Consider the following 14,769-nt stretch of genomic DNA (forward strand, 5'->3'; position numbering starts at 1 on the left):
GTCTCTCATTTAGTTTTATTTACTAATTCTTCTTCCTCCTCAAATTTTATATATGCCTGTCTATTTAAAATGTATATGTATGTTGGAATGTTACGTACACATGCAATTAATGTAATGTTATGTCCCTAGTGTCTGTTGCATACTTAGTTGGGATTCAGTGAATGCTGAATGAATTTAGGGTTGCTCAAAAAAACTAAGTTATTTATAATATATATTATAGTTATGTAAACTAACAGATGAACATTATCCTTCACAATTGAAAGATAAAAGGAACTCTGAATTTTTGTCTCCCCACTGGTGGTCTCTAGCCATAAGATGCCCCATCTGAGTAAAAAGATAATAATAATGCAGTCATAAAAATACCACAGTACTTTGGCTTTTCTTCTGTCATCTGAGGAATGATCTAAGGAAATCTAAATATAGGAATTCCAAGGATCTTTCCACATTATAGGATTTTTATGATGATGAAATAGTTTTCATTGTGAATCTTCTATTACAAGACATCCATTTAAATTATAAGAATGTTACAGCTTCTGTGGCTGTCTAATATAAGTAAATAAATCCATTATAAGAGTAGAATCAAAACAAATGATAAGAACAAAAATATCACAATGTCCTTCTTATTTAATGTAATCCTTAAAAAGGTGCCAATAACTATTGGGAAAAAAATTAAAATCTATGAAGAAAATGAAGACATTTAAAAAATACTACATTTTACATATGATATGAATGAATTAGAATTATTTCATTCGACAATACATAGTTAATGTATTTAATGTGCCAGGTACTGTGCCAAATACTGGAGATACTGCAGTTAATGGGACACTGTGAGAGCAGAGACCAAGTTTGTCTTCTGGGCAAGGCATACACAGAACAAGTAATTACAGGTGAGATGAGAGTCATGAAAGAGGAAGTTCAATTCTACCATGGTAGCAATGGAAGGTCAGGGTTATGACTGGTAAAGAAGTAGTAGGCAAGTTGTTTCAAGAAGAGAAAATGACATGTGTTAGGATTCTGATGAGAGATTTCAGCATTAGTACTTGAACAAGCTCATGCCTTGAGATGAGAGTTCAGGATGTGATGAATAATCCAACAGTGCAAAGGCCTCTGAGAAGTTTGGAGGGGATGAAATACAAAAACCAGGGGAGGCTGGGCACAGTGGCTCATACCTGTAATCCTAGCACTCTGGGAGGCCGAGGCTGGAGGATTGGTTGAGCTCAGGAGTTCGAGACCAGCCTGAGCAAGAGTGAGACTCGTCTCTACTAAATATAGAAAGAAATTAGCCAAACAACTAAAAATAGAAAAAATAAGCCAGACATGGTGGCGCATGCCTGTAGTCCCACCTACCCAGGAGGCTGAGGCAGGAGGATCGATTGAACCCAGGAGTTTGAGTTCAGCTGACGCCATGGCACTCTAGCCCCGGCAGCAGAGTGAGATTGTCTCAAAAAAACAAAACAAAACAAAAACCCAGGGGAATATCTGGGCATGGTGGCTCACACCTGTAATCTCAGCATTTTGGGTAGCTGAGGAGGGAGGATCACTTGAGGCTAGGAGTTCAAGACCAGCCTGGGCAACATAGTGAGACCCCATCTCTAAAAATAAAACATAAAAAAAAGAAGAACAAAAAAACCCAGGGGAAGCAATAGGCCTTGGAAGAAAGTAGGGACATGTTGTCTGCTATAATAGAAGAAAAGGAAGAAAAGATAGATATGGCTGCAAATCCTGTACATTTATATGCTTAGTGCTGAGAGTTGACGGAATGCCTATCTAATAGCTTCTATTTCCTCGGTGAAGTAGGAGGCAAGGTTACCTGCTGACAATGAAGGGAGGCAAAGTTGCTGCATTTGTCGAAACTCAGCAGACATATATTTAAGACTTGCACATGTCATATGTATATTTTACATCCAAAGAAAAAAAACTATAACCAAATATTGAACTCTGGTCTTAACAGAAGCATACACCTATGTAACCCAAATCTCTATCAAGACAGAATGTTACTATTACCCCCAGTTACTTTTAAAACTTTTCTACTTATATACAGCTGAATTCAAAGGAAGGAAAAAAACAAAAAAAAAAAAAGAAAAAAAAACAAAAAACTTTTCTACTTATGTCAAATGCTTGTCCTATATACTATTGTATTTTCACTACCAATGCCTGGCACACAGTAGGTGTTATTAAATAAATGTAGCACCTCAATAAATATTTATTCAATAAACGAACATGTGATATATTAAACCATGATCCTTTCTTCCAGGGTTTGGGTTTTTTTAGGCATGTGCATTTTATTGAATGAGGAGGGTTCAGTAAGGTAGAAGTAGAAAATTATTTTTTATTGCTCAGTCCCTTCAAAATCTCTAAAGACTATTTCTTTTCTTTTTTTTTTTTTTTGGAGACAGAGTCTCACTCTGTTGCCCAGGCTAGAGTGAGTGCCGTGGTGTCAGCCTAGCTCACAGCAACCTCAATCTCCTGGGCTCACATAATCCTCCTGCCTCAGCCTCCCGAGTAGCTAGGATTACAGACATACACCACTATGCCTGGCTAATTTTTTCTCTGTATATATATTTTTTAGCTGGCCAATTAATTTCTTTCTATTTTTAGTAGAGATGGGGTCTTGCTCTTGCTCAGGCTGGTTTTGAACTCCTGATCTTGAGCTATCCTCCTGCCTCGGCCTCCCGGGGTGATAGGATTACAGGTGTGAGCCACCGCGCCCGGCCAAGACTATTTCTTTTTCTGCCCTGGATAAAACCTCATGAAGGTCACACAAACTTCATTCCAAGTTAAAGCTTTTCCTTTTCCCTAACCCATTACTGCTTCAGACTTAGTCCTGTGGCTAACCCTGTGGCTTAGTCCACTTCTGTTTTGTTTTCTACCTTTCATATCTCCATCTCCTCCACCTTAACCACTCTCTAACAGCTTGGGCTTCTGAGGGTTCAGCTTGATCCCTTTGGGGAACAGCCAGGCAGTCTTCCTAGCTGGAATCCCTTTTTTTAAATGCCTTCATGCAGAATTCTCTCCCACCAAACCCTGGGGTCATTTTGCTACACTTGATTTATCCCATAACTGTCCATCCATCCCTCCCTTTATAAACCCATTAAACCATCTTATTTTTGGTGCCTGTCAAAGTAAATTGCAGACTTCAGTACACTTTCCCCTGGGAAAAATTCATGTAGCTGCAGTTGGTAAAAGTGCAGCTCGTTACCAATGTTTCTCTCAGGTCCTTGTATTCTCCCAGACTCCAGGCGACATGGATCAAGTTCTCCAAGAGTTTCCCTGAAAGCACCTCTCACATAGCTTGAGGTAAGAGAAAGCATCTCTTTTTTCTCCGTGGGAGGTGTGGGTAAGTATAAGATATCTCCAAAGAAATACTCTTCATGAGTCATTAGTCCCTTCCTCCCCCATGGACTGGAGGTGAGTGATGAGTAATGCCAAGTCACAATTTCTTAGCATTTCTCGCATGATAAAGTAACACTTGGCTTTGGGATGAAAGGGTACTTGCACCTAATCTGTCATCCTTTGGGGAACCTACTCAAAACTGACAGCATCCTTATTGAATATCACATTACTTGTTCATTTAACAAATTATTTTTGAGCACCTGTTATGTGCTAGGCACTGCTTTAGGTAGTGAGGATACAACGGTGAGCAAGACAAAGTCCCTGACTCATGGAATTTACAATTTGGGAGACAGATAATGAGCATCTGAAAAACGAAGATAATTTCAGGTAAAGATGAATGCTATGAAGGAAATAAAACATGCCAATGTCATTACTGCTGGTGGTGGATTAACCTCTGAGGTGGATTAACCTCTGAGGAGGCGATATCTGACCTGAGATTGGAGGAATACAGAAAGATAGGAGAAAGACAAAGCAAAAGCCCCAGGAGTGGAAAAAATCTTAAATTGGAGGAGCAGATAGGAGAGACTAACATGAATAGTGAACGGTGGGAGGATGAGAGAAGTATGAACAATAGATGGAACTGGAAACTAGACCAAGCCAGATTGTGTAAGAACTTGTAGGCTGTGGTAAGCAGTTTGGATTTAATTTTAAGTCAAAACCATTTGCAGGATTTTGAAGAGGTGTGCTAGATTTACATTTTGTCTGAATGCTGAAATGACAAATATTAAAATTAATGTTTCTGGGATATAAAAACAAATCTAAATACTCATTTAAGAATTTACTTATGACTATTTTATGATTAAAAATGTTCATAGTGATAAAAGAAAAGCTTCAGACAAATTAAATTTAACAGAGTTTAATTGAGCAAACAACAAATAATTCATGAATCAGGCAGCCCTGTGAACCAGAATAGGTTCAGAACAACTGCAGGGCTGCCACGTGGTCGGATAATATTTATGGACGGAAAAAGGAACTTGACATACAGAAAACCGAAGTGAGGTACACAAACAGCTGGATTGGTTTACAGCTTCGCATTTGCCTTATTTGAACATGGTTTGAACAGTTGACCACCTGTGATTGGCCAAAACTCAGTGATTGGCACAAAGGTGAGTTACGGTCTGTTTACACATCCAGTTAGATTACAGTTCACTATGTACGGAGAAACACTTACCCAGATTTAAAGTATAAAAGGAGGCAGCTTTAACTTAATTTAGTAATTCCCCCGTTTTGTTCAATGTCTCAATTTTAAGAGGTTGTCGAACACTTTAGGCGTTGATGTCAAGGGTTAGAGCAGAGGGGACTCTTTTATTAGAATCTCCTATTTTCAGGAGGAAAAATAAAAAGTTCGTCTGTTTTGGGATCTATCTGCTTCCCTACAGTTTCAATTTGATTATGTGACCCTGCCTTCTAGGTCCTTAAGTGCAGCCTTGACTGAATACAAATTTTACATGACACAAAACTTTTGTTGAAATGGGTGCAGCAGAGAAAGATGAAGCTTTTCTTGCCTTCTTTGGTGCTTAAGAAAGAACAATCTTGAAATCAGAAGGCTGCAGGTTCCCCACCCCTCTGATCTACTGGGGCCTAGTACAGGAGCTCAGTCCAGAACAAAAGACTCTCTTAATTTTGTTTAACAATTTCCCCCTTTTGGTCAGGTTCTCACCTAGGTGAGAATGTGACCAAACTTAGGGGTTAGCTCTACTCCCAGTTACCATAATTTGGGGTTTCCAGTCTCATTCATAGGTTACAGTATCCTCATGATCACACATTTCTTTGAGTTTTTGTTGTTCCAGTCAAAGAGTGACCATTTGACATTCAGCAGATGGCCTCATTCAAACATTTAAAACTTTTGAGAGGATACAGTCCACCAGAGAAATTACTATTATGAATATTAGGAGGATAATACCAAGAGTTTGGAGTATGCTCCTTAGCCAGGGTCCCGATGAACCAAACCAATTAAAATCAAATAGATCAAAGAATGAGCCACATGAAGAGTCTACTCATTTTAACCAAGCAGCCTATTTGTTAATCCTCTGTGACTGAGTCTCTATAATACCAAATGTATTTGTCCACAGTGCAAAAAGAAGTGTCACCAGTGACAAAGATTCTTCTCTGTTCAGCCAGTTAGTATCTAGAGCAATTCTATTATCTACCACAACCTTAGCGAGAGAATTGAAAGAAGTCTGTTGTGCAACCATAGCCTTTGCGGTAGAATCCGCTATAGAGCCTATCACGAGGGATAAATTGCTAATCATTATCTCATTTATATTTACTCCATGCCATGGAAAAGGGAACCTAACAATGATGCCCATTCAGAAAGATGAAGGTCTCCTGGAAATATTCTCTTTAACCTATGATGTATGTCAAGAGGAGTGGTCCAATGTTCTGTTTTTGACTGATTATGGAGCAATAAAGGTACCATTAGAATTCCTAGCCCACATTGTCACTTCATCTTCTATCCATCAAAGCATAAGATTTATGTGAAATTCTTCACAAAAGTATACTCATGGGTGCACACACGGCCCCTTTTCTAGTTTCATTGTTCACGGAGGCATAAACAAGGAAAAAAAATGAGAGGTTAGAGTCGCATGATGGCAGAGAAATTGTGATCTATGATCTTGGGAAAGTTGTCTGCATCTAGGATGCCACCTGCTTCTGGGAAGAAACTTCCCTCATTAGCTTTACTTTAAGGTTTCCAATGGATATACAGTTCCAGGAGTCTGGAGGGGCCCTTCCGAGTTGTGAGATTATTGACTCAAGGTTTGAGACCCCAAAGTTTTGCTTCTGTGTGGGTGGTGAGGGCAGTCTTTCTCTGACATTGTTTCCAGAAGACCCAATATCCGGGTTCTAGATCGTGAAGGGTTTGATTGTCCTCAGGCAGTGGGTCATGAAAAGCTTCCTTCACCTGGTGAAAATACACTTTTGCATAATGCATTGAAGCCTCACTGCATTTGGTCATATCAGTGTTTAGAAGCAAAAGATACATGAAGTTCTATTATTATGGGCATAGGCATTCCAGTGACTATTTTATGAGGGCTTAACATGTTTTCTGCTGGAAGTGAATCTGATTGTCATCAGCCTGCAAGACCTTTGACCAAGGCAATCCAGTTGATTCGGTTAGCTTTGCCTCTGTAATACCTTATTTGACTGTTTTACAACTTGTCCAGTGAAACAAGTACCTCAATCTCTGGAGATTTCTCCAGAATGCCCCATAAGGAAAACATGGTTTTACATAACCTTTTAACTACTGTTACAGCATTGGCCTGCTTGCATGGAAAAGCTTCTATACAATAAACCTAAAGTTTTGATTGTCTTCCCAGGATTATGGGTTTGACAAACTAAACATTGGGCATAAGCCATTTAAACAATTTACAAGTCATCATACCACACACACACACACACACACACACACACACACACACACACACACATTTTTTATTTGGATCATTTTATCTCCTCCATGTTGAGTTGTAGAGTACAGAGCTTTTAATAATGGAAGCTTTAAGGACTCAGGAAGGACCAGGTGGTCATCCAGTCTCTCCACGAGTTCCCACTTAACTTTGGATTTATATCCTCTTAAATACCAATTTTGTTTCTTCAGTTTTGGTCAGGGGTCCTCAAACTTTTTAAACAGGGGGCCAGTTCACTGTCCCTCAGACCGTTGGAGGGCCAGACTATAGTTTAAAAAAAAAACTATGAACAAATTCCTATGCACACTGCACATATCTTATTTTGAAGTAAAAAAACAAACAGGCAAAAACACCGGCATGTGGCCCGTGGCCATAGTTTGAGGACGCCTGGTTTAGGTGCATAGCACTGTTTATTAAATGTGTTATCATAGGTAATTTGAGTTGGACCATAGCTTATTCAAATTATATATCTTAACAATTTCAGGACTGGCTGATTTAGCATGAAAATCTGGCAAAGTATTTTCTTGGTATTCAAATAATTCTTATCTTGTCCTGCTTGGGTTAGCAGTTTTATAAACCAGTCATTCCCTTTGTTGGAGTTTTTAGAATTTTATCCAGTCCAAATGCTATGATCCTAAAGTTATCAGAAGCCTGGTATTCAATAGTGCTTGTCAGAATCCTTTCTACTCTTTCCAAAAACCTCCTTGAAGACACAACACTTTAGGATTTTACTTGTTTGTAAAGAGCTTTCAGAAAATGCATCAGAATCAAGCAATTAACTGTGGAAACAAGACTTAAAATGATCATGGTTAAAGACACAAATGACAATGAAATTTGATTGTCGTAATAACTATAATTATAACTGGTAACATATACCAAGAAATATCAGAATTTTAGGAATCTCATGCAATTTAGGAACACATTAACAACATAACAATAAACATATAACTCAAAGAAGGTTAAACATCATTTCTTGTTTGACAGTAGTCAAACTTCAGAAGTTTGAAATCATGCAGGAATAACTTAGTACTATTGGTGTTTCTGCAGTCACAATACTGCACGTTGCATTTAAAATAAAAGTCCATTTTCAACTTAAATCAGATGAGGAACAAGATACTTTTTGGCTGGCTCTCGTAGGTAGAATACTTCTGATAGTCACCACCTGTTATTAAGCTTCCCTTCCTTTCCTATAGGAATGGACAAAGGTAAAGTTTTTCTGCTCCTCAACTCTTAGCCTTGAAGATTTGGCCAATGGAGACGAATCAATTTCACTGAAGCCCCATAGAAACTGACGGTTGTGCTATGCTTGGAGAAGATTCTTTGTGACTATTTTCAGATGCACACCTCAGATTATTACTCTCATTTAGAGTTTTAATATGTGTTAAATTTAATAAGTGTTTATTTCTTCATGCCTTTTATTACTAATTAAATTTTAAGTACATTTGTGGCTCAAAAGGATGTAATTTTCTTCCTAAATTTACCTAACTTTTCTTGTAATTCTATTCATTTTCAATCATTTCTCTATGTAACTATTAATATTTGAAAGTGCTCAATAACTTTTTGCATAAAATCAACAACTTTCACAACTATCATTTCTGCAATTGATATTTAAACTATGAATAGCATTTCAACATAAGGAGTTACATCCAAAAGGCATACCTGTATTTGAAAGTGCATATTCACATGCCAACACTGACTCTGACTAACGGTCTTAGTCCGTTTTGCGTTGCTATCCAGGGATACCTGAGGCTGGGTAATTTATAAAGAAAAGAGGTTGATTTGGCTCACGGTTCTGCATGCTGTACAAGCAGCATGGGGGTCTGGCATCTGCTTCTGGTGAGGGCGTCTGGGGCTTCCAATCAAGGCAAATGGCAAAGGGAGAGCAGGTGTGTCGTAAAGTGAGAGAAGGAGCAAGAGACAGAGGAGAGGATGTCAGGCTCCTTTAAACAACCAGCTCTCCCGTGAACAAAGTGAGAACTCACTCATTACTTCAGGGAGGGGACCAAGCCATTCATGAGGGATCCACCCCCATGAGCCAAACACCTCCCACTCGGGCTCCACCTCCAACACTGGAGATCAGATTCCAACATGAGATTTGGAAGGGACAAATATCCAAACCATATCACTAACATCCTTTGTTCTTATAACTTGCATAGTTATGCTGATTATATATAATGATTACGCAGTGAGATCACCTGATCGGGTTGGGAGAGGGTATACCAAGTTTAGCGTTACCAGAAGGTGAAACAGAAATTTGATTAATTTGGCCTTCCAAAGGCCAAGGCTCAAAGTGAAGCTGAAAAGCAGATGTTGGCCAAATATCAAGGCCAGAACACAGTTGAGTATATATCTCATTTTTTTTGCAGGAGAGTAACATGATCAAATGCCAAGAGGGTGGTAAAGGTGACAGACCATGGAATCAAAGCTGAATTACGATAGTATTAATCAAAAATTAGTAGAGGTAATACCTGCATATTTTTGGCATATAAGATAAATTCACCAAAACTCCTATGTTAATGGCAAACTGATGGGAAGAAAGGGTCCCACTGATATAGCAGTGTTATGATGGCGAGAGCACAGTAGACTAAGAGTTGACAACTTGAGATTAAATCTTAATTATGCCCATTATAGGTTGTGTGCCTTTGAAAGTCACATAAGCTTCCCTAGCCTCAGTTTCCTCTTCTGCACATTGCATAGGGTTGTTGAGAGGTTCAGGTTAAGGTAATGAATGTGAGAACACGTTGCAAGCTCTAGAAGAATGGTTCTTAACCTGGGGCACTTTTAAAACTAGGATACTCAGGCCCCTTCTTAGGCCGATTAAGTCAGAATCTCTACAGTAAATCATCTCCCAGTGAGCCGGAGTCAGCCGAAAAATCCTACATCAGATCATGTCATCCCTCTCTTCAAACTCTCCATTGGAGTTTCCCATCTTAGAGTATAGAAGCAAAAGTCCTTAGAGTGGCCATTGAGGCTGCTGTGATCAGGCTCCCCCCACTCCATGCCTCTGGCCTTATTTCCTCTTCCTCGCCTTCTCTCACTCAGCTCCAGCCACACTGGCCGCCTCCCTGTTCCCCTATCACTCTCAGCACAGCCCCACCTGGGAGCCTTGAGCCTTGTTACTTCCACTGCTGGGTACACGCCCCAGTTATCCCACATGGTCCAAGCCCTCCATTTAGGCCTTTGCTTGAACGTCACCTTTGAGTGAAGCCTTCCCTAGCTACCCTCTTTTTTTTTTTTTTTGAGACAGACTCTCGCTTTGTTGCCCAGGCTAGAGTGAGTGCCATGGTGTCAGCCTAGCTCACAGCAACCTCAAACTCCTGGGCTCAAGCAATCCTTCTGCCTCAGCCTCCCGACTAGCTGGGACTACAGGCATGCGCCACCATGCCCGGCTAATTTTATATATATATATTAGTTGGCCAATTAATTTCTTTCTATTTTTATAGTAGAGACAGGGTCTCACTCAGGCTGGTTTTGAACTCCTGACCTTGAGCAATCCGCCCGCCTCGGCCTCCCAGAGTGCTAGGATTACAAGCGTGAGCCACCACGCCCGGCACCTAGCTACCCTCTTTAAAACAGCACACAAACACACACTCCCTCTCCCTTCCCAGCTGTTTCTCCAAAGTACTTATAACCATCTAAAATGCTGTATATTTGATTTATCTTGTTGTTTATTGACTGTTATTTTCATCTCGAAGGTAGCTCCATGAAGGCAGGGATTTGCCTATTTGTTCTGCCTGCTGCTGGGCATTCCCAGTGCTTACAACACTGCCTAGGACACAGCAGCCTCTCTGAATGTAGTTACTGTTGCTATTCCAAATGGAAGTTCAGAGCATGCACCTTACTCCGTCTAAAACCTTCACTGATGGCTCACTGCCTACCCCAGATGTATTCTGGGCTTTTCTACCTCCCTGACTTTGTTCATGCAGTTCTTTCTATGTAGCATGCCCCTCCTATATTGAAAATCATTTCTTCCATTTCCTGGGTGAAAAGGATCCCCTATCTTGTTGCGCCACATCCTGCCTTAAATTGTTTGTGTACTGTGTATAATTATTTATGTAATTATTTTCTTGCTAAGAGTGTGCAGTCCTTGAGAATAGTGTTACTCATCAATGTTTGTTGAATGAATGAATGAGTTTGCCTTCACAGTTGTCTCAGACACTCACCAGAAGAAGGCAGATAGTAACTAAATGGTAGACTTAAATGGAAAAGCCCCAGCTCCTTTGAGAATATAGGTTGCATGTAAGTAAAACAAAAACAGAAGATGATAACAGCAAAAAATGATTTGTGGATGGTCAGATCAACTACACAATAAACTGTCTTGTGACTAATCTAGGTTAGGTAAGAGTGAGTAGAAAAGGAATGAATTTATTGTATAAATGGACTCTGAGAAGCAGATAAAAAGTTAGTCATGCCATTCAGTTTTACAGCAGTGAAGACTTCAGGCCATGCCATTTAAAAACAGGAAATAACTTCCCAGATTTATTATGATGTCCTTCAGATTATTTTCATGAACTATTCCAAATCTCAATCTTTCTTTAGAAGATACCATTTTAGGACAGTGAAAACAGTAAATCTTTGGTAGTTCCCCTTCATCTCGGAGTGCTATATCATTTGAAATGGAAAAACTCTCCTTCAACTCAATGGTTGTTTTACCCTGCCTTTAAAAACCTTTGTAAACAAGCTGTCTAGATTTTTCAAGTCAGTGACTCATCCACAGCTCCTCAAACCTATGTTCTTTCTGGGATGTCCCTTCTGAACCCCAGCAGGAGCTTGCTTCATCAGCAGGACTTGATTTTTGGAACCAGGAATTTATGAAACCTGAACTGTGAATGTGTAACTCTAGTTAGCCTTGGTATGTCACCAAGTTTCCCCTAAGGCTTCCAATGATAAGGAAGACATACATCACAAGTCTCAGGAAAAAAAATAAATAAAGACGCGCTAGTTAAATAACTCAGAGTAGCAGAGATAACAGCTCTGGAAAAGTTCCTGCTCCAAATACAATCAAAAGAAGCACACATTATAGATGACAGAATGTGTGTGTTTTTTTTTCTTTTCTTGAGTTTTAAGTGGTTTAGCATAAGTAATATCAGAGTGGTAAGAGTAGAATAAAAAAGAAAGAAAATTATCTACTAAATTTTCTTTCTAATTTCTGTTTACCTTTATGCACATACCTCTCTGTGACATAATTTTTAATCTGTGTGACCTGGAGGCTCTCAGTCCTGTTGTACAATGGCGTGTGTGCCCATTCCCTAGAAATGGAGTAGGAAGAACTCACTGCCCCCTGCTCTGAGGCCTGAATAAATGAGATCTGGGAGCTTGGGAAGAGCCTAATACAGACTAGAGGCATCTGATAGCTGAGGCCCATGACTCACCCTCAGGGATGCCTCACTTGCCTTAATGCATGACCCAAAGGTCCAGAAACACATCACTGACTCCAGAACAGAACAAGTTTTCCCCACAAGGCCTCAAATATCATTCTCAGCCATTTCAAAGACAGCTGGAATCTTCCTGTTGACGATTATATCAACTCCATACACCCTTACCAAGCTATCTAGGCTCTGCATTACCTGGTTCAGGGGGTAGGACAGGCGTCCTCAAACTAAGGCCTGAGGGCCAAATGCGGGTGTTTTTGCCCATTTGTTTTTTTACTTCAAAATAAGATATGTGTAGTGTGCATAGGAATTTGTTCATAGTTCTTTTTAAACGATGGTCTGGCCCTCCAATGGTCGGAGGGACAGTAAACTGGCCCCCTGTTTAAAAAGTTTGAGGACCCCTGGGGTAGAAGGTAGTATTAGATAAATATTGAGAGGAAGAAAAGTAACAAAATAAAATCCTATGATAGTGTAGGAAAAGGGCAGAAAAGGGCATTAATTCTACCATGTGGTGCTTTCATCTCAAAAGATCTATCAACACCAATTTATATAAACATCTGTTTATAAAACCCCAGCATCTTCCTCAGTCCTTCCACAATCGGAGTTGGCAAAACTCTTAAGCCCACTCCTCTAACAAACAGCAATTTGGGTTTGTTGCTTCTGACTGCCTTGCCCTGTTTCTTCACATTGACTTGCAATAGGCAAACCATTCACCAGCCTGCTGACCACAGGGTCTCTAGATTCCCAGCTAGGCCAAGCTCTAACAGGTTACAATTCGCAGGCTCTGAAAGAGAACAATAGGAACTGCAACCTCTAGCAGTCAAGAACAATGGGTAGTAGAGGCTTTTCACAATGACCTCTTACCTAGTAGTAGTAACAACAATAGCTGATGCTATGCCAGAAACAGAGCTAAGCCCTCTACAGAAAGCAGCCCATTTAATCTTCACAATTCTCTAGGTAGAAATTAGTGTCTTTTTTCCCCCAGAAGATAAAACTGAGACTTACAGATCTTAATTAGCTTACATAAAATCCCTATATTGTTAGAAAGTGGCAGAGCTGGAATTGGAATACAGCAAGCAAAGGGGCTTGGACATAAGGAGACCACGCCTTCCTGATGGTGGGACTAATGCAGGAGACACTGACAGTTTGCTTGGAGCTCACAGGCTCTCAGGTCCTGGGCAAAGGCCTCCTAAATGCTGCATCCCATCACGCATGCCCTGACTGTGACTTGCATCTACTGCTCGCTCCTCATGCCAGACAGAAATGCCCTGGCAGAGAAAACAACCTCAAACCTAGTGATCAGTCTCCGACAGAAAGAGGAACTAGGGCTCCAGGGGAAAGGTCCTTCTAGCAAGTTCACAACCCTATCACATCACCAAGAAGTGGTTTGGGATGTCCCAATCAACTGGGGTTAGAGAAGAGTAGCAGCCGCTTCAGCAAAGCTGCTCCAGAAGTACAGATGTCCATACATCTGGAGCTATATCTTCCTGGGGCACAAGAAAATCTATTGTTTCTTTTACAGGCAATAAGTGTGTCCATACAAATGATGGATAAACAGGGTGTTTGTTGGGAGGAAATGCAAAGGAAGCAAAAAAAAAAAAAAAAAAAAAAAGGAAAGGAGAAATGGGAGCAACCAATCAGAGAGGAAAGAAGAGAGACCTCATCAGGTGGAGCCCCATGCCCTGAAGTTCTCCTGTTTCTCAATTTAGCCTTTACATTTACCTGACTGCAGCACCAGGCAGAGTTCTGATGGCATCTCACGAACACGCTGACCCTTCCCTGCAGCTCGCCCCAGCCCATCCCTTTCTCTCTCTTCTGCTCTTCCTTCCCCACTCTGCCACTCTCTTTCCCTTCTCCACCTCCCTGTCGTCTACTTTGCTCTCTATTTTCTTGCCGGGTCAATGTTCTACTCAGAAGCAGGCAGCACTGGAAGAGCTGCTAGCCCTGGCTCTAGCTGTGAGTCATTACTATGTTGTCGTCCCAGGAAATGAACTAGCGAGACAAAGCAATCCAAAGCATTCAGCGTCCTTATTCTCATTGAGGTCGGGTCCTGTGGGTCGGAACCTGATAGCATTCTCACCCTTTCCACGCTACAACTCTGTCCTGAGTCCTTTTGAACCTGTGTTACATGTAACATTTTGCAATGCCATTGCTGCAGGGGGAAGACGTTTGCATGCTCTGGGAGTATGTGATTCAGTGCTATTATTCTTACTGCTTCTGAGATCTAGGTTGGCGTTTTGATACTTTTATGTTATTGAAATTGTATGTTGTTGTGATTGGTTTGGAGTCCGTTTCAAAAGCATTGAGGTTTTCTTTTTTGCTGCCAGGGGAAAATATGTTCTGAGGAAAATATACAATATTCAGAGGGGAAAGATGCAATCCTATTATATTAGAAAGTTGCACAACATTAGATGGTGAAAATTCACTGTCTACCACCGTTGCTAAGTCATTCATTTATTCATTCAACACAAACTTAAGTATGTCAGAAGTGATACCTGCTATCAGTGAAAATAAAACATGGTAGGTTATGGGAGAGAAAATGGAGGAGGGCTATTTTAGATAAGTTTGGTGAGGGATGGGCTCCCTGAGAAAGTGAC

This window comes from Microcebus murinus, chromosome 6, assembly GCF_040939455.1.
Source record: "Microcebus murinus isolate Inina chromosome 6, M.murinus_Inina_mat1.0, whole genome shotgun sequence".
In the NCBI taxonomy this organism is placed as follows: domain Eukaryota; kingdom Metazoa; phylum Chordata; class Mammalia; order Primates; family Cheirogaleidae; genus Microcebus; species Microcebus murinus.